We start from the raw sequence: 19,927 nt of genomic DNA on the forward strand, positions 1-19,927 counted from the left end.
CAATTTAAACTGCAACTTAAAAGCATTCTGATTTTGTTAAAATTATTTTCTTCCCAATTCACACTTTGATTATCTGCACAATGTAGATGACATTAACACCAATTATAATTAACTCATTAGAGGATGCAGGGAAGAGAATATCTGTAAGGCTCATGGTAGATAATAATTAATAGGAACACAGACATAAGACAGTTAGTCTTGGCACAGTAAAGCTATGTTATTAATGAGTTTTCTTTAAAATCAACCAATTGGACAATGCATTACAGTTTAGAACTTATTCTATAGTTTATATGAATACAATTTTTCCCCTCTTACAGAGACAGCCCTCTTCCCAGCAACATTACGGCCTATGTGATGGAATGATTCCCCACCTGACTTAACTCTACAATCATCAGTGGATGAGATTGGAAGTCAAACAGAGGCTGAAGACCTGAAGGTAGCAGGGCCTTAATTTCCAAAGCTGAACCTGGAAAGAAACATCTGTGGCAAGAGTTGACTTGGTGGCAGGTTGGCTCCCAGGAATCTCTCTGCCCCGGTAGCCAAAGAAATGTACCAAAAGGCAGTTCTCTACTTGGGAAGCCAATGCAGTACTTTGGAACAAGTCTCATTCTAAAGGGCTTCTTCCACGGAGTGTGGTTAAGTTGCAAAAACATGTGTATAACAAGGTTGTTAGGATGGAGACATCACAAGAGGAAATACCAGTGAGGTGAAGGGTAATTAGGAAAGTCCAAAGATGACACTATAGTATCCTGAGGCAATTAAGAGCTTAGGCTCGTGCATCATAACAGATGGGTTCAATAAGGAAGTCTACAATTTATTGGCTGGCCATTCTTGGGTGAGTTCTGAACTTCTATTGGTTTGATAACCTGTCTTTGAAACAAAATAAAAACAATACTAACATCAGAGTTGGTGAGATTATTATATCAAGTATAAGCGATTAAAACAATTCTACGTTTAGCGATCTCTAAAACGAAACAACCTTGGGAGGAAATGGCCTTTATTAAAAGTCATTTCTGTACAGCTCGTTGTGTCTGCCATGTTTGAAAACCATGAAGACGAGGGTCCCATCCAGGTGTTCTACTGGAAAGGCATCCCCATTCATCCTGACACACCTATCCTATAAAGTGTTCTGACTGTTTCTACTTTGCTGGTCCAGCATTCAAATTTTTTTTAAAAAAAGCAATTCTTAAAAAGTTCCTGATCTTCCTAGGAACACAGTCACCACTGGACATTGAAAAGGACCTCATTTATACCTCCAACTACAGCATCATTTATAAAGATAATTAGAGCCTACAGAGCAGAGACCCTGGGGCTGAATTGCTTGACTCACTCTGTGACATTTGGGGGCAATGGTACTGAGTGTAACTGACCTCAAATACCCCATCTAAAAAAAATAGGGGATAATATTAGAATTTACTTCCTGAGCACTAAAACTGAGTTAATGCTCATGCAGAACAGGGTGTAACACTTACTATATGCTCAGTTAATGTGAACTATTGTTATCAAAAGTTATAAAAAAAGGAATATTGTATAAAACAGACTGCTGTCTGCAATAGAACAAACAGGTAAGGGATGATTAAGAGGTATTTAAATGAGGAGGAATAGTTGTATTTGGTAGAAAAGTGCTGGGAAAACAGATTAAACGGGTAAAATAATCTTGCAACCGTTGAAAGTATATCATTTGGTGACAGAAAAAGTAACAGAGCCATTTCATAACATAGGGCTGGAAGAGGAAGGCTAAGAATGGTGAGTAACAGCTGGGCACAGGAAGATCATGTTTGTCAGACGTGAGAATGAACTAAGTGTGAAGAGGTATAGGGATATATAAACAATACCTGCATCTTAAATGTGGGTCTAATTACTTTACACTTGACTTTGATCATCAATTAATCAAGAGATGCAAAACAGACAAAAAACAATAATTGGGTCTCTAACAAGTTTATAATAAATCATCAGGGAGATATACATACAAAGATATTTCCATAAGTATATCTAATTTTATGTTCTAATTTTATTTTTTAAAACTTAAAATAATCCTAATGTTTAAAAAAGAGGTAAATGTTATACAAAATAATCATGGTCCAAATGAGAGATTTGTATGCATTCATATTTAATGATAGGAAAATGTTCCTGTTAACTTAAGAGCCATCTAAAAATATTACCAATATACATACACATACTAGAAAGAAATGTACCCAAAATCTGAGTGGTTTGTTCTTTTTTTAACTGTGCTATACTTTATTTCAAATTTTTTACAATGAATACCTATGCCTTTTATAATGTTTTTATACATTGTATAATGGGGGAAGAAAACAATTCTTTGAGTGATAGGTATCAATTTGAACTTATTCCTCCCTAAAGAAACTGACTAAAGGCCCTCAGAAAATACGAAGGGAATAGGAAGGAAAAAATGAAAAAGAACAGATGTTCAGGAAGCGGATAATAATTCTACACAACATCCTATGACCTACATTAAAAACAATAGCTAAAAGAGTATTTTTTAAATCACAGAGAACTATATACCCAATTAGTGTTATTGTTTAATTTTAACCTAGGAGAATAGACAGTGATGCCAAAGGTATTGCATCTAGAATAAGAAAACATTTTTGTTAATTTTTGGGTAGCTTTATGCTATTAATATGGATGCCTCATAATTCCAGTGACCAAAATTTTATCTTAATACTCCAGAGCCAATTTAAAGATTTTTATTGCAAGAGGTAAATAATTCTCTATAGTACAGTTTACTCTGACCAACTCAATTAGCTTAATAAAAGAGGAAACAATTAACCAAAAACATTACATGCATGTTCTAGATCAGTGCTATCTATTAGATAGCGGATAAACAAAATGTGGTATATAAACAAATATATGTGGTATATAAACAAAATGTGGCATATACATACAATGGAACATCATTTGGTCACAAAAAAAAAAAATGCAGTTCTGGCACATGCAACAACACTGATGAACCTTGAAGATAATGCTAAGCACAACAAGCCATACACAAAAGGACAAATAGTGTATTGCTCCAATTACATGAGGTACCTAGAATAGGCAAATTCACAGAGAAGAGACTGAAAGTAGATTAGACGTTACCAGGGCCTGGGGAGAGGGAGAATGTGACAAATGTACTAATCTAAGTACAATTATATTTTTATAATTATATAAGTACAATATATTACGTATAATTATATAAGTACAATGTATTACTACAAATGTAGTAATATAAGATGTTAATAGGGGAACCTGAGTGTGGGGTATATGAGAACTCTGTAAATTTTATGTAAATCTAAAACTGTACTAAAAACAAAAAGTTTACTTAAAAAAATTAATGAACAGAATGGCATACACCCCCAAAAAACTTTACTCTAAAAATAGGTTACCACGCATTTAGATGTTTCTATGTGCTGAAAATTAGATTTATTACAAATTCAATAAAGCAAATTGAATCAAGCTTATAATATCCTTGTGAAATGCCTGGTATGCAAGGAAAATTTTGGAAAACGTGTTTTGTGATATAGGGCTAAAATACAGGTTAAACAGTCCAGAATCTTGTATATTTCGAAGAAAAGTACTTAAGCAACCATAAAATGGTTAAATAATAACACTGTGGTATACATTAAAACATTTTTGGATGGGAAATTTGGGAAGAATGCTAATAAATAAAAACTTCATATTTTTTACCAACTTTGCAAGGATACCATATAGAAATACTCATACAACAACACATGGATCAAGTTTTCACTGCACCATTATTTTTGAAAGGGACAACCAAAAGCCTTATTAATAAGTAAACTGTGAAATAAATTATAGTATCCATGAATTTTTATTTCAAACTAAGTGCCAAGTATTCTGATGAATATAGTCCAGAGTCATGTGTTCAACGCTAAAACTGATGATTTTTAGAACATAAAATTGAATGACTTATATATGACAAAGGGCCCTACTATTTGAGCCATGCAAAGACATATGGCAAAGGCAGAGGATTCTCTATGAATATGAATATTAATTTTAAGATGTATATTTTTCTGTTATAAAGACCATATATGTATATATCATGTGACATCATTATGGGACACTTGGCAGAAAAAAAATATAACAGCAGCTGGCAAAATCAAAACTATGGGTAAAATTGACATAAAATACAATAATGAAAAAATTCAATATGGAGACTACTCTAGTAAATTGTTAAAGCAGAGTAGTCAAGAGCCATAATGAATAGTCACTGATGCAAATATTATGCAGAACCAAGAAACGTAGAGTATACAAAATGGCATCACATAAATGAATCTAAATGTGGACAGGCAGCAAGTGGGCATAGCAAACAGTAACATTTATAATATTCACACAATCAAAATAATTCCATACTGTCACAGGAAAAGACAGTTAATGACACAAACCAGTGAGTCCAGAAGCAGACTCAAATAAATTATGAGAATTTAATATTTGACAGATGTAATTTTAAATGAGGGAGCAAAAGATGGATTTTCAAGAAATAGTACTAGACAACTGGCTAGCCCTTTAAAATCAAATGTCAGATCATTATATGACTATGACATCAAAATAAGATCCAAATAGATCAATGATTTTAATTGAATTATAAAGGTGCTATAAAGAAGTATGACTTGTAGAGTCGCTCATGAGGATGCGATGTGGTTTTTTTTTGGCCTAAAATGTGGTGAATTATATTCACAGATTCCCTAAAACTGAACCATCCTTGCAAGGTTGGCATGAACACCTCTTGCTTGTCTACTAATCATGAATTTGCTCCTAGATTCTTCTCACCAAGTTTATATTCAGGCTATTTGCTTATATATCACTATCAGAGATTGGTCTACAAATTTATTTTTCAGTTAGTCTATTGTTTCTACAATATGCCGACTTTATAACAAGACTATTGACTTACACATGCAGAGACTATCTCTGAAAGGTTACACATGAAATTAGTAATAGTACTTGTATCTGGGAAGAAGGAAGCCTGAGGACTAAGAAATTAGGGGTGGGAAGAAAACTTCACCTAGATCAACTTTAGTACAAATTGAATTTTGTACTATTTACCATTTGCATATATTATTGTTTTTGAGAAAACTATTATAATCTGTGAACGACAGTAGAACTGGAACATTTTCAAAGGGCAATCTAGCAACCTAATGAATCAAATTATTAAATGTACAAACTCTTTACTCATAAATCATAAAGAATTACTAGTGCAAGTACCCAAAAACAACTGTGCAAGATACATAAAAATATAAACGAATGTTGCTCAACATCACTGATCATCAGGGAAGTGCAAATCAAAACTACACTAAGATATCACCTTACACCCATTCGAATGGCTATAAGCACCAAGACAAAAAATAACAAATGTTGGAGAGGTTGTGGAGAAAAGGGAACCCTCATACACTGCTGGTGGGAATCCAAACTGGTTCAGCCACTGTGGAAAACAGTATAGAGATTTCTCAAAAAACTAAAAATAGAAATACCATATGACCCAGCCATCCCACTACTGGCTATCTACCCAAAGAACTTGAAATCAGCAATTCAAAGAGACTTATGCATCCCTATGTTCAGTGCAGCATTATTCACAATAGTCAAGACATGGAAGCAACCTAAGTGCTCATCAACTGACTGGATAAAGAAGATACGGTGTGATACCATGGACTACTACTCAGCCATAAAAAATGACAAAACCGTCCCATTCACAACAACATGGATGGAACTTGAGGGTATGATGTTAACTGAAATAAGCCAGATAGAGAAAGCCAGATATGATTTCAGTCATATGTGGAATATAAACAAACACATGGACAAAGAGAACTATTTAGTGGTTACCAGGGGGAAGGGGAGTGGGGGGTGGGCACAAAGGGTGAAAGGGCACACCTATAAGGTGACTGGCAAATAATATGTACAACTGAAATTTCACAATGTTGTAAACTATCATAACCTCAATAAAAAAATATATAAACGAATGTGAAATATACTGTTTGCATTTAGGGGATGATACATATGTATCATATACATATTGGTATTACATTCATACCAATGTTTATTCAACGTTTAATGAGCATCTACTATGTGCCAGGCAGTTCTAAGATTTGGAAGCACAACATTCTAAAAGGACAAAAATCCTTTGTCTACAAAGACACAAATCCTTGTACATACCAGCAAGGAGCTTACATATCATCATCAGCAACCAAATTGCCACTAGGCTGCCAATCAATCAGGGTTATAGGAAAATATACTAACGCAAGACGGCAGGCCACTTTACATTATTCCAACATAAGCTGAGTCCCAAAAGTCTTAATGCTTAGTGGACTCCTACAAATTCTAAACCTCCACGAGTCTGGTAGAAATTCATTGGTTTTAAGAGGTACACATAATCTGTTCAAAGTGGCTATGTCTATATCTTACATTACATTACAGCAATGTAATTTCAGACCCAGGGTGCAATGCTTATATAATATGATACACTGATTGTATGATCCCAGGGACTAACAGACATATTGTGTAGTCTGAACTAGAAAATAATCGATCCAAAAGTATCAAATTACCAATTATAGATCAGTCACTAAAATTACTACAAGATATACTGACCCCTTGACTTCACTATATTTGGTTTAATGTCAGAGGGACCATTCTGAGAAAAACGAACCCCCAAGCAGAATTTAAGTCAGACACTTTATATTACTTCAACAGATTTTTAAGTTTCTACAAAATGAAAATAATCTGGAAATTACTCCAGGCTGCCTATCATGATTCCAAGAGAAAGGAATGGATGATGATCAACCCAAAATAAAAATGGACAAAATTTTATCTAGGGACATCATGAAAAAGGCTGCATTTATGACTGACATGATTAGCGCCCTAAAAGTACAGTAATTTTAGCAGGAACACCTAATGGACAAAATTAGGTCCCTTGGAACCTCTAATAATTGGAATTTATATTATTTGGTGGTAATATATATATAGTGGTAAGTGCACTGTCACAATACCAACAGTCGTTCAGAAAACAAGATCTCCCAATGTAAGCCCAGGTACCTGGCCTCAAAGTGGGGTTCTGCCTTAGTGTACAACTCAGGTGATAAAATTCCCTTGAGGTCCAATGTTGCAAAGTCCTCTTCTCCCTTCCTATCTTGGCTTCATATCACCTATACTGTTAGGTCACCATCCTATGTACCCTGTACTTAACTCTATTATACTTCTCCTAGCTTATTGATCTCCCTGAGAAAATCTAGAAACTACTGCATGCATAACTATATGTCCAGCGTCCATGGCACAGGAGGCATTTAAATTATATAAGTTGAATAAAAACCTAATCAAAAGGAATAAATGAGTGAGCATGGCTATGATTATTAAAAAAAAAAAAACTTATATTACAACAGAGTTTAAAGACCAGTGTGTAAAAGAAATCAACAGATAAGTGAACACAATATACCTTAGAAATATACAAAACATTACAGTAAAAATGAGGGACCGGCCCAGTGGTTAAGTTCGCACGCTCTGCTTCGGTGGCCCAGGGTTTTGCTGGTTCAGATTCCAGGCGCGGACATGGCACCGCTCATCAGGCCATGTTGAGGCAGCATCCCACACAGCACAACCAGAGGCACTCACAACTAGAATATACAACTATGCACTGGGGGGATTTGTGGAGAAAAAGCGATGAAAAAAAAAAAAAGATTGGCAACAGTTGTTAGCTCAGTTGCCAATCTTTTTTTTTTTTTTTTTTTTAAGATTTTATTTTTTTCTTTTTCTCCCCAAAGCCCCCCGGTACATAGCTGTGTATTCTTCGTTGTGGGTTCCTCTAGTTGTGGCATGTGGGACGCTGCCTCAGCGTGGTCTGACGAGCAGTGCCATGTCCGCGCCCAGGATTCGAACCGACGAAACACTGGGCCGCCTGCAGCGGAGCGCGCAAACTTAACCACTCGGCCACGGGGCCAGCCCCTCAGTTGCCAATCTTAAAAAAAAAAAATTAAAGGTGTATCTTGTCACTGGAACCTTCCAAACATATCAATTCTGCTACCCCTCCAAAAGGAAATTATACATAGAAAATTCTTGCTCTCATCCCTGGATGCACCTGCCCCATTCCCCTAGCACCTACAGATAATCATTTTTATATAAATCTCAGTGTTACTTTTTTTACCATATGTGAACATGTATATTTCACTTTTTCACTTAACAATGTATCATCGCAGAGACTGCTTCCTCGTTCATTTTTACAGCAACCTAGTATCCCCTTATGTGAATGTACCAGTTTGTCCAGTCCCACACTAATGGGCTCCTGGATTGTTTCCAATCTTTTGCTATTATAAAACACTCTGCAACGTGACATATGCAATTTGTTTCACATATTTCTAGAAGAGGGATCGCTAGATCAAAGAATAAAGGCAACTATAATTCTGATAAATATCTCCAAAGTGTCCTCCATAAGTATACTATTTTCCACTCTAACAAACATTCTGTAAATGCCAGTTTTTGCATAGTCTTTCCAACAAAGTTGCCAACTATTAACTTCCTATAGTTTTATTTTTCATTTCTCTTATAAATGAGCTTGAACTCATAAATTCTTTCATAGGTTTAAGTGTCATTTGTTTTTCTGTGAAGTGTCTGTTCATGCCCATTGCTCATTTTAAACTACAATCTTGATTTCATTTAGAAGCTTTTTATATATTAATGGAGATTAGCACTTACTAATATGTGTTGCAAATATTTTTTCCAAATTTCTCATTTTTGTTTTGACTTCTTTTTCTTTGGATTTACAGTGCTTTTTGACATGAAATATTTTATTTATGAAACTGCATTTATGAATCTTATTTTATGGCTTCTATATTTGAAGACACAGATAAAGGTGCATTTACAAATCAGTGGGCAAATGATTGATTAATTAAGAAATGGAATAATTAAACAATTGAGAGAAAAAAGTAAATCCTTTTCACTTAAAAAAACATTACGGATTAAAAGACTGGAAGAATAAGAAAAAATACATAAGCAAATATTTTGATTTGATCTCAGGATTTAGAATTTCTTTCTAAAAGTAAATCCAAAGTTAAACATTTATTTAAATACATTAAACTCAAATTTTATGTCATGACATTTATCAATCTTTTATATTAAGAATTTTGCTTTTGGTATTAGGAAAAGGACTGATATCCTTAACATTTTAAGCACTCAGAAATATTTTAATCTTGTTCTAGAAGCGCTTTCCATTGTAATAAGCCTGTCTTCCCTTTAGGCTTCTGAGCCTAAGACTACTACTCTCAATTTCCAACTGCCACCTGACTAGCCTAAGAAAGAGCCAGTAAGGATGACAGGCTGACACTTCATAAGCACTCAAGTTTTAAATATGCATAACCAAGTAAGAACTACAACTGGATCTCTAAGAATTCATGAGGAAGCAGAAACTATGAGGAAGCAGAAGCTCTAGGGTAGAGAAGGACACAGAAAGTCAAAAGGAGGAAAGAGGAAAACAATCAGAGGCAAAGTGATGATAGAGCAGAAATGCAGAGCAAACAAGGCCAATAAAAGAAACAGTGTTTCTCCAGATGTCTCCAATTCCTGATGGCTTTCTAGTTCCCATCCCAGAGGCATAGTCACTCACCCACGTCCAGTATTTTCTCATTAAGCATCTTTGCTGCAGACATCTTTGCTGCAAACATTCTCACTGCATAACTAATTGGACGTAAGGCAATTTTGCCTTAAAAAGAAAAATAACAGAAAATAAAAGAAAGACATTAAAAAGGACACAATGAAGCATGTAGTACATATCTGGACTACATTTAAATGTTCCATCACATGCCCACTCCTTATATTTCACTAAATCATCTAAGCCAGATTTTGTGCCAAATACCAGAATTCTGTCCACATCATGTTTGATGAGGATTATTTTAGGCTGGTTAATTTTAAAAGTGCAGATGAGAAGCAGACTCCCAGGACTGGAATTTGCTTGCCCTTTGATGAGAGACATTTGCATTTGTAAAGGAAGGCAGGATGGCCTTATCTCTGGAAACTCTTAATGGAGAAGGCAAGAACTTAAGTTGGTTACTGTCTGGCAACCTCATGTAACTGATTTAGAGTGGTGGCTTCTGGCCTTTACTTAATCCGATTTGATTCTTATCTAAAAGTTATGGGATCACCCAATAGCCAGACCCCACCTGCACATTTTAACTTTTTTTTCATATTCTTTCCTTTGTCTTGTAAAGAGATAACTCACATACCTATGCCTTAAAATTAGCCCTACCCTCAGCTCATTTTTGCATCAGCAGCTCTGACTGCCCATGGGTCCTGCCCCCATGCTATTCCACACTATTCTCTAAATAAGAGCACTACCGCCAGATCTTGAGTCCAAGAAATCTTTCTTTTCACTCCTCAGCTCACTGACCCTGCATCAATGTTCTCCACTATCAAATAGCAAAAACTTTTTACCATTTTCAAGAAAAATACTCATCAAGAATCATGTAATCATGTTTGGCGGGAGGGGGATAGGAGGAGGAGCTTGATTCTTTTGCCTCCAACTTCTAATATTACGTGATCAATTTGGTAAAGACAGTATTAGAGAACAAGCCGTTGTATCTAAATTTTAAGCTAAAGAATTGATAATTAATGCTTTTGAAGACTGCTGTGAATGACAAGCCACCTCTTCCATATTTGCCGTTTGGTTTTGATAGGTGGGGATGACAGTGCTCACTGAAAGATCTGCAAACTGGTATGTTATCATTTTCCAGTAGAGTATGCAATCTGGCCTTACACTCTCTTATTTTACACCTCCAGTAAGTTTTATCACCATATTTTCTAGTTGAAACCAAACTGTCAACCAGTTATTTCATCTTCTACGGCAAAATTGCCTCACAGCCAATTAGTTATATGGTGAAAATGCTCGTGGCAAAGATGTCTGCAGCAAAGATGGTTACAGCGGAAGTACCTAGAACCCCACTCACCAGTTCCTTTGGTGGGTTTCCAATAAAATCCCTATGTCCCTTACTGCTCCTCATCTCTTGTAGCCTTGCAAATTACCACCTCCTCATTGGATCTATCATTTGCGCTCCTCATAACAAGAACCTTACAAAACCAGAGGCAAAATATTAAAATGTATAATATAATAAACCTGGTCTTTATCCCCTGTTGGAGCACAGAGCTCCAAGAAGCCTGAGTGAAGGGAGTGTTCTTTTGTTATTCATAAGAAGCCCCTTTTGACCACACCTGACTTTATGCTAACAAGATGACTCAAGGTGGGCTCTCAGGTACTTACCAGAAACAGGGGATGGCCATACCAGAAAGACCAAGCATATGATTAGAAGGTTGGAACTTTCATTCCCAGCCCCTAGACCTCCAGGGAGAGGAGAGGGGCTGTAGACTGAACTTAAACAAGTGGCCAGTGACATAATAAGACCCCAATAAAACTCTGGACATCCAGAGCCTGAGGAGCTTCCTGGGTGGTGAACACTTTGATGTGCCAGTAGAGTAATGTGTCCTGAGTCTAAGGGGAGACAGCATGGAAGCTCCTTTTTCAGGATCCTCCCAGAGCTTGTCCTATGCATCTCCTTCAGTTGGCTGTTCCTGAGTTGTACCCTTTACAATAAAACTGTAATTGTCAATACAGCGCTTTTGGGAAGTTCTGGAACTAGTTCTAGCAAATTAACAAACCTGAGATAGTCATGGGAATCCCTGAATTTAGCCAGTCAGTCAGAAGGATGGGTGGTCCTAAGACTTGCTGAAGGGAAGGCAGTTTTCAGGAAGACTTTGCCCGTAACTTGTGGGATCTAGCATTAACTCGAGGTGATCAGCATCATAACTCAACAGAATTGCAGGACAGCCAGGTGACATCAGAGAACTGGTGTCAGAAAAGTATCAATCTCTCATTGTTAACCTACCAACTAACTAAATTATTAGCTTTTCTCCAACATAGTGTATTTTCATTATGAAAAAAAATAATAAAAGAAACCAAAACATCCCAGAAGAAATAACAATTACTTATGAAAACCTTTCTCAAAAGATACTCAATGTGAACACTTTGGTGTACAGACTTCGATATTTTTAACTTTACCAGGCAAATGCATTAAAGTGGTACAGCAATTCCTTCAATTTCACATAAGGGGGGAAAAAAAGTATCACCTGAATCAAATTATGCCCAGATAGCACAATCAATCCGTTTTTAAATCTTGTCAAATGGAGGGGCCAGCACCGTGGCAGAGTGGTTAAGTTTGCGTGCTCCGCTGCGGCGGGCCAGGATTTCGCTGGTTCAAATCCTGGGCGCCGACAGGGCACCGCTCATCTAGGCCATGCTGAGGCAGCATCCCACATGCCACAACTAGAAGGACCCACAACTAAGGATATACAACTATGTACCGGGGGGCTTTGGGGAGAAAAAGGAAAAAAAATAAAATCTTTAAATCTTATCAAATGGAGAGGTCTGTTATTTTAAACTAACTTTCAGTTTTCTAGTTAAATTCAAGCAAAACCATAGAACAAAAATTTAATATTCGGGGGCTGGCCCAGTGGCACAGCAGTTAAGTGTGCACGTCCCGCTACGGCGGCCCAGGGTCCGCCAGTTCAGATCCCAGGTGCAGACATGGCACCGCTTGGCAAGCCATGCTGAGTTAGGTGTCCCATATATAAAGTAGAGAAAGACGGGCACGCATGTTAGCTCAGAGCCAGTCTTCCTCAAAAAAATAAAAATTTAACATTCGCTTGGACTTCTTTCTTAAAGAATGGTTTAATGTCAATTTCTAAGTTAATGTGTAGGGAAGGAATGCCACCCAAATTTTAATATTAACACACTTCTCTCAGTTAACTATTTGCAACACTATGAGGAGAAAAAAGGAAGCAAAAGAAAAAATTAGTTAATATATCCAAGATTTTAAAAAATACCTTAGAAATAAGCTGTCACTCTTTGACATAACCTAAAAGGCTCCCCAAAGTTTTTTACATGCCCCCAAAAGAAATCATATATTTAAGGTTACTCTTATCAAAGTAGCCCACTTCCTCCCTTAGGCAGAGTCTGAATGTGATCAATTATAGAATGCTCTAATTTTGATCTATTATTATACATTCAACCCACATGCACAGAAAAGAGTTAACATGGCAGGCCTGAGACTATCCTCACAAAGGTCTGCTTGCAAGGTTGGCCTATGGCTGGCATCTGGGAACTTTATTCATAAAGAGTTCCCTACACTGATAGAAAACTTTCCCTAACTGATAAGAGTGGCTCACTGTGCCTGGCTTGGTTGTATAAACAACGTGGACCATGCTGAACACCTACTTTCCTTCTGGAAGTCTGGAATTTTGGTACGTGCTAAGCAGAAGGTGCTTACGTGACCAGCCCACAATAAAAACCTTGGCTGTTGAGTCTCTAACAGGCTTCCCTGGCAGAAACGTTGCACACATGTTGCGGCATTTTTATTGCTGGAGGATGCACTCAGTGTGACCGCTCATGGGAGGGAGAGAGCATAAGGAAGCCTGCAAAGGGATTTTTCCAGATTCCACCTGTATCTTTTCTCCTTATGCTAATTTTAGAAAGGCAGTGTACCTTTACTACATTGCTATGATAAATCTCAGCTGTGAGTCCAATTATACGCTGAGTCCTATATTCCAAGAACTCCCAACACATTATCTATTTTTTGATATTATGATGTCAGATCATATAGGCAACCTTTATTTTCCTCCAAGTTTCAAAATGCATTTCTACAACCACAATGAAATATAACACATATTGACATTATAACAATTAGATGATTTTGGTTCTAATTCTCCTCACCGTCACATTTTTTTTTAATCACTGGATTAGAACTGTCAATAAATGAGGTTACATCTACAGAACATAAACTCACAGCTTAGTAACTACTTCCGACTTCAAACAAAATGTCAAGCTGGTTTCTAAGCAAAACAATGCATTTCCCTAGCTAGACAAGTCATTTTTTTTCTGGAGAGGGTATCTTTCTCCAAAAAAAAAAAAAAAAAGAGTATTTGTTTCCTAAACTTGGTCCTAGCAAGGTATTTTTCTTCTTTAGTGATACAGAAATTCTTTTTAGATATTAAGCTGTTTTGCTCAGTTAAAATATATCATATCCTTGCTTTCAGTTAAGGACATTATTACCAAGTTCTGGGCTACTAAAAGCAGGTAGTCATACTTTTCAATTACAAATACTTCATGCAGTTCTCTCTACTTGAATGACTTCAAGGACTGTAAAAATCCTTTGGTGGCCCACTGTAGCTAATTTCCAGCAACCATGACTCGGGAGCAAGACAAAGCACATACACGCTGCTATCTCTAAACTGACTAAAGTAATTCTCTAGGTACAATTAGAAAATGAGGGAGTTTCTCCTAACAAGCTACAACTATTGATTTTATTATCTCTTTTATATTCTCTTCTCTAATACTTCCAAATGCATACTTAGGGCTCAAGCCTGCTGCCAGGAACATGTGGACATCAATCTTCAATAAGCTCTTTTTCATGGGAACAAACCATGCTTCAGGGCCCTGACAGAATTCACTGCAGCTTCTGTAACTAAAACATATGGTTGGTAAGGAAATGATGAGTCAACTGTGCAAAGATAAATTACAAGGGTATTCATCATACTGATACCGACCCTGATATCAGTTTCCCCACATTAAACACAGCATATATGGGGTTAAAACCAAAACACTCATTCCTTGCTTACTCTCTGGCTTCCTGGCTCCAGAATCCGCTATCCTCCATAGAGATAGACACCGTCAAGGACAAGCACCTGGACTACCTCCTCCCGCAAAGAGATACGGGCTGGTGGGAAAGCTGCTGACCAGCAAGGTCACAGGCTTCCTCCTCTCCGCAAGTAGTCTCAAGGCCGAAGACAGGCTGGTGGGAAAGCTCTGACCAGTAAGGCCATATGCTCCCCCTCCCCTACCTAAAACCCCAAATAAAAACCCTTCCTTTTAGCTTTTCGGGGAGTTTGGGATTTGAGCATTAGCTGCCCTCTCTCCTTCCTCAGCGCTGTGCAAAAATAAAATTCGTACTTTCTTCCACCACACCCATTGTCAGAGATTGGCTTGCTGCGGAACGGGTGAGCAAACTCACTTCAGGTTTGGTAACAATACCTGACATATAATGAGAGATAAATAATCTATAACGTGCCAATTTCTTAATTTACTACAAGAAACATACCCATCAATGTAACCAGAATACTTGTTTCCACATGAAGAGCATATTCTTTTCCTATTGCCAAATTATAATCATAAAATTGCTTAATCAGCACAGAATCTGAACAAGTGGTCTAATTAGATAAAATAAATACTCAATAACAACAGACAAAGACAGCCCAACATTCAAGAAGTCTATACACCAAGTTTAACAGTGGTTTTAGCTGAATGATGGGATTACAGCTTATCTTGACTGTATTCTTGTGCTACCTGAATTATTCATAATGTAAGGGACCTGGAAATGGCCACCCCCAGATATGTCTCTTCGGCACCAGGATGATTTGAGGCTGATTGCTTTTGATAAACTGGGACAGGGAAGGAGGCTCTGAGGAATGGAACTTGCCCTTTGTTAGCACACATTTACAAAATATTTGTAAGGTAAATCTCTATCTGTAAAAGGTGCCTCCCTCTCTGTACCAGGAAGAAAGGAGATGACCTTCTCTCTAGAAACTCTTAATCAATACCAAAGGCAAGGACTTAAATCTGCATTTTATTGTGCTTGTCTGGTAACCTCCTGTAACTGACTTCCCTCCCCGTCCCAATGTTGGCATTTCTTTAAGGATTAAGCATCTTTCCTTAAGCTGGGAACTGACTGCTGAGCTCACCTGTGACCACCCAGCTCAAGACAATAGACTTGCCTCCTGCTACTCCCTCCGAGATAGCAGACCACTACCTGCTGTGTCCATCAAGCTCTGTGCAGAGGGCAATCTCGTGACTATTGTAAAAGGGACATTTCAATCACATGTGAAACACCCTGTTTGGGGGTATATAACCACTCTGTGCACCTCACTTCTTCGGTGCCCTTTCTTCCTTTGGGAAGAAAGGCCCTGGGCCATGGTTCCTCATAAAGCTTTGTTTAATTTTCTCTTGCTATTCTGTCTCATGTGAATTTAATTCGTGCTCTGGCCAAACGAACCCACATTTGGGAAGAGGAAATGTCTTCCTCCCCTACAGTTTGGTGCAGTCGGCAGGATAAAATTTCACTGGCTGGACACTGCTTGCTCCTGGACTGCTGCGGCCAAGAGATCCTGGACCCCTGATGAGAGCCAGCAAGAGGTGACAGTTCTTACCACGTCAGTCTCCCGGATCTCTGCCAGCAGAGTCCAATGGAAGCAAGAGTGGTGAGTTCTTTTTGCTCTTTTAAATTTAGATTAGCAGGAGAAAATGTTGGTGAGGCTAGCTTTTTGTATTCAGAGACTCTAGGATTTGAGTACTCACTGGTTGTAGATCCTTTTCCTCCCAGAGATAGACTTTTCCTTGTCTCTGTCTTTCTGTTTGTCATAAGATACAGGCGTCTCTAGAAGCCTGTTGTCTGGGCCTTTTGTCTTCTTCTACGTCTTGAGAGCTTAGTTTTGTGACCTTTCTGGTCTCCGCCATCGGAGGATGCATGTACTGGCATGCATCTTGGCAGCCAGTCGAGTAGACTGGGCTTCTGGGACACACTCTTTGTCTGGTTGTATAAGCTCTCGGAGAAGTTTGTCATAAGAGGTCCCAACTGCTTTCATAAGGGGCCTTTGTCATCTCAACCTTTGTTGCTTGCTGTGCAATGAAGGCCTTTACTTTCTTGGGCTATTTTTGGGAGTGAATTTTCTGGATCTCTTTTGGGGACGCCTCTTTAAGTCCTTGGTTAAGCTTTGGTCGAGTCGCTGTTAAGGTCCTACTCGTTGGGGCTGGCCCCGTGGCCGAGTGGTTAAGTTCGCACACTCCGCTACAGGCGGCCCAGTGTTTCGTTGGTTCGAATCCTGGGCACGGACATGGCACTGCTCATCAAACCACACTGACGCAGTGTTCCACATGCCACAACCAGAAGGACCCACAATGAAGAATACACAACTATGTACTGGGGGGCTTTGGGGAGAAAAAGGAAAAAATAAAATCTTTAAAAAAAAAAAAAAAAGATCCTACTCGTCAATTCGGCCAGACGATGGATCATTCAAATTCGGAAAACTTCTAAATTGGGGAAAAAATTGTGAGAGCTCTCATAATTTTTATTGGTATTTATGAAAAAAAGCCAAATTAGAAAGGAAACACAGAAAATGATGACTAGGTTTAAACCCTGACTCAGCTTATAATTGAATTGGTGAAATATAAAGGTCTAAGTGTAGATAAGATTATAAAGGTTGGAATGCTTGAGCTGATTTTCTTTATGAAGAGGTTACATCAACTTTGCCTGAGTATGTTTTAAAATGTCTGGCTGGGAATACTTCCCTATCCAATAATAGAAGACTAAGACCTGTTGGGTCCTGTCGCCATGCTGCAGCTCTTCACTGCCCATGGGCCCTGTCCCCACGCCATTTGAATAGAGCAGCGCTACTTCCAGGCCTTGAGTCCAGGAAGTCTTCCTTTTGACGCCTTGGCTTGCTGAGCCCGCTTGCTTCACCTTATGAGCTAAAGTTCTAGTCTTCCTTGTGCCTTTCTCTTTTTCAAGGATGGACCTAAATTCACTGCTCCATCGGGAACCTTCTCGGACAGCTGTATGAATCCATGTTTGCTGCCCATGGCTACTCTATGGGGCAAATCGTGACATTCAGCCTGAAGAGAATCAGTACCTTAAGCCTGACGGTGATGGAGAATGAATTAATCCATTCCTTCCTGACTCTATCTCTAATAGACAAATTTCACATGGGCGCAGGTCGACCACTTAAGTCATTAGGATGGTCACCAATCTCCAAGACTCCCGTGACAGGTTTCTTTTCCTAAGGCTGGATTGCTATCCCTCCCTCTGGCACCTGACCACTCTCCGAACTGCGGGAAAGTCTCAAACTCTAACCTTTGGTTGAGTATGGGAACCCCTTCTTGGGAGAATGGCTCCAGGACGCAATTGGGTAGAATGTCCCCCAGACCGGCAGAAAATTCTTCACTGTTTTTGTCTGCTCTTTTATCTTTGGGACAATTCACCTGGCACTCATGACTGCCAGGCATAATAGGGAAGGTGTACAAGGGATGCAATGCACAGGGACGGCCCCATCGCCCCTTGCTATAGGAACCCCACAGGCAGAACCTAGGTTCAGGGGAGATTTTCAAGGTAATGGACCCCTTTCTTTCCTCTCTCTTAAAGTTACAGTGACTATTTTGGGCTCCTTTTGAGCTTTGCAATAGAGAAACAAGGAAATCTTTAAAGTGTCAAAGGCTCCACCCCCGGGAGCCCTCACTCTGGTTTCCGGGCCTGATCACCCCGGAAACCACGTGGGGAGCCCTCTCTTGGCGATCAACTCGTTAAGCATTTTAGGTGGCCTACTGAATTGGTTATGAGGATAGGAGACCTGTGATTTATTCTGTGAACTGTCCTGATGGTGTTGTGTGCCCCGGCACGGAAACTGCTGTGTGACCTCTATCTCAATAACCCTTGGGGGAAAGGCCATGAGGGTGAGGCCTGATCTCTTTTCCTTTCTGTTTGTCACCTCCTCTCATCACCAAGTTGAGGTTAAGTTCAGGCTGGACCTGAGTAGAACCTGGACCTTCTGTACTTAACTCTCAGCCCCAGACACAGGGAGCCCCAGCCCCCAATCAGCTCCAGGCCTTTGCCTCCTGCCTCCCTGCCTCGCCTTGTGCTGGCTCAGGGACTAAGTGCCCGGGCTAAGTGGGATTTGACAAGATCTTATAACTATGTTGATGCCTGCACTCAGGCGCCTTTGCACCCTTTCTCTGGCTGCTGTCAGTCAGACACCAGCTTTACTGCCATGGGGAATGCCTCAACCATCCCCAGAGACTCACCCCTGGGTGCATTTTAACTAGTTGGAAACGCTTTCAGTTGGATAGGTTATGCCCCAGAAACTCCAGCTTGGAGAAAACTTGAGGGGTTTCTCTGTGCCCTTGTGATGTAGTTAGACAGGTAGGTCAATCTAGAATGTCATTTACAACCCAGTAACTTCCAACTGTCCTTGGAAAAACCTTGCAAGACTGGAAATACAGCTCTAGAGGCAGTTCAGATTCCACCCAGTTCCTTTATCTCAAAAAGGATTATCATCTCCCCTCTCCAGGAACTACTATCTAGCCCATCACTAATTCCTAAGACTGAAGAAAAAAAAAAAGAGGGGAAAGGTCATAAGCATGCCCTTGCAGAGAAAAAAATCTAGCATCTTGAGTGTCTTCTCCACAAATATTAGTAAAAAGGCTCAGAACAAAATTTGGATTCATAACTAGGGAGCTTTGTATTATACCTGATTCATGGCAGTGACTTTTTAAACAATAGCTGTGGAAACTCTGTCTGTGTGTCTATATGTGTATAGTTATATATGTGTGACTTTACTTCCAGATGGTATGGCCAAAACTAAGAGCTCTGTTTAACTGGATTAAAGTAAGCACTTACATAAATTCTAAATGCAATAGAAATTAACCCATTGTCCTTTAAGTTAAGATGATATGGATTAATCTTTGGTTAATGAAAATTTAAGTTTGTTGGTTTGATTAAAATGTTTGGATATGTCCTCCAGAATTAGCAGTGGAGATGCAAACATGCAGCCTGGGTTTATCAGTCAAAGAAGTTCATGTTGTCTGTTAGAAATTTCTCAGCATAATAGCTTTAAATGCTAGCTGTTTGTCTAATGTCTCAAAGTTTTTGTGGGTAACCTAAACATCATTATTGGGAACAAATGATTTAGATAGAAATGAAATAAGAGTTTATAGGTAACATTTTTTAGCAATAATTATAGTTTATAGTATGTGTATTTAAAATAACTTCCAAAATCTTTTTGGTAACTTGAAATTTTGAAGTTTTGCTAGGTTAATTTAAATGATAAAATTCGTTGAGTAACTAGATCA

The 19,927-nt window shown here is 38.6% G+C and overlaps 1 long non-coding RNA gene across 44 annotated transcripts in view; it reads right to left on the reverse strand.

Moving 5' to 3' along the window:
• LOC106846994 (uncharacterized) overlaps positions 1-19,927 on the reverse strand; it is a 78,857-nt gene that overhangs the window by 29,533 nt on the left and 29,397 nt on the right. For 4 of the 44 annotated variants that reach the window (XR_011499825.1, XR_011499831.1, XR_011499841.1 and 1 more), the window contains exon 5: positions 9,596-9,691. The exons of 38 other annotated variants lie outside the window; for them this stretch is intronic. This is a non-coding gene — a long non-coding RNA (uncharacterized lncRNA). Of the gene's footprint in view, positions 1-9,595; positions 9,692-14,384; positions 14,499-19,927 lie in introns of all 44 variants that reach the window. 2 more of the 44 variants (XR_011499826.1, XR_011499842.1) reach the window with 1 other exon arrangement.

The sequence above is a fragment of the Equus asinus genome, chromosome X (genome assembly GCF_041296235.1).
Source record: "Equus asinus isolate D_3611 breed Donkey chromosome X, EquAss-T2T_v2, whole genome shotgun sequence".
Taxonomy (NCBI): domain Eukaryota; kingdom Metazoa; phylum Chordata; class Mammalia; order Perissodactyla; family Equidae; genus Equus; species Equus asinus.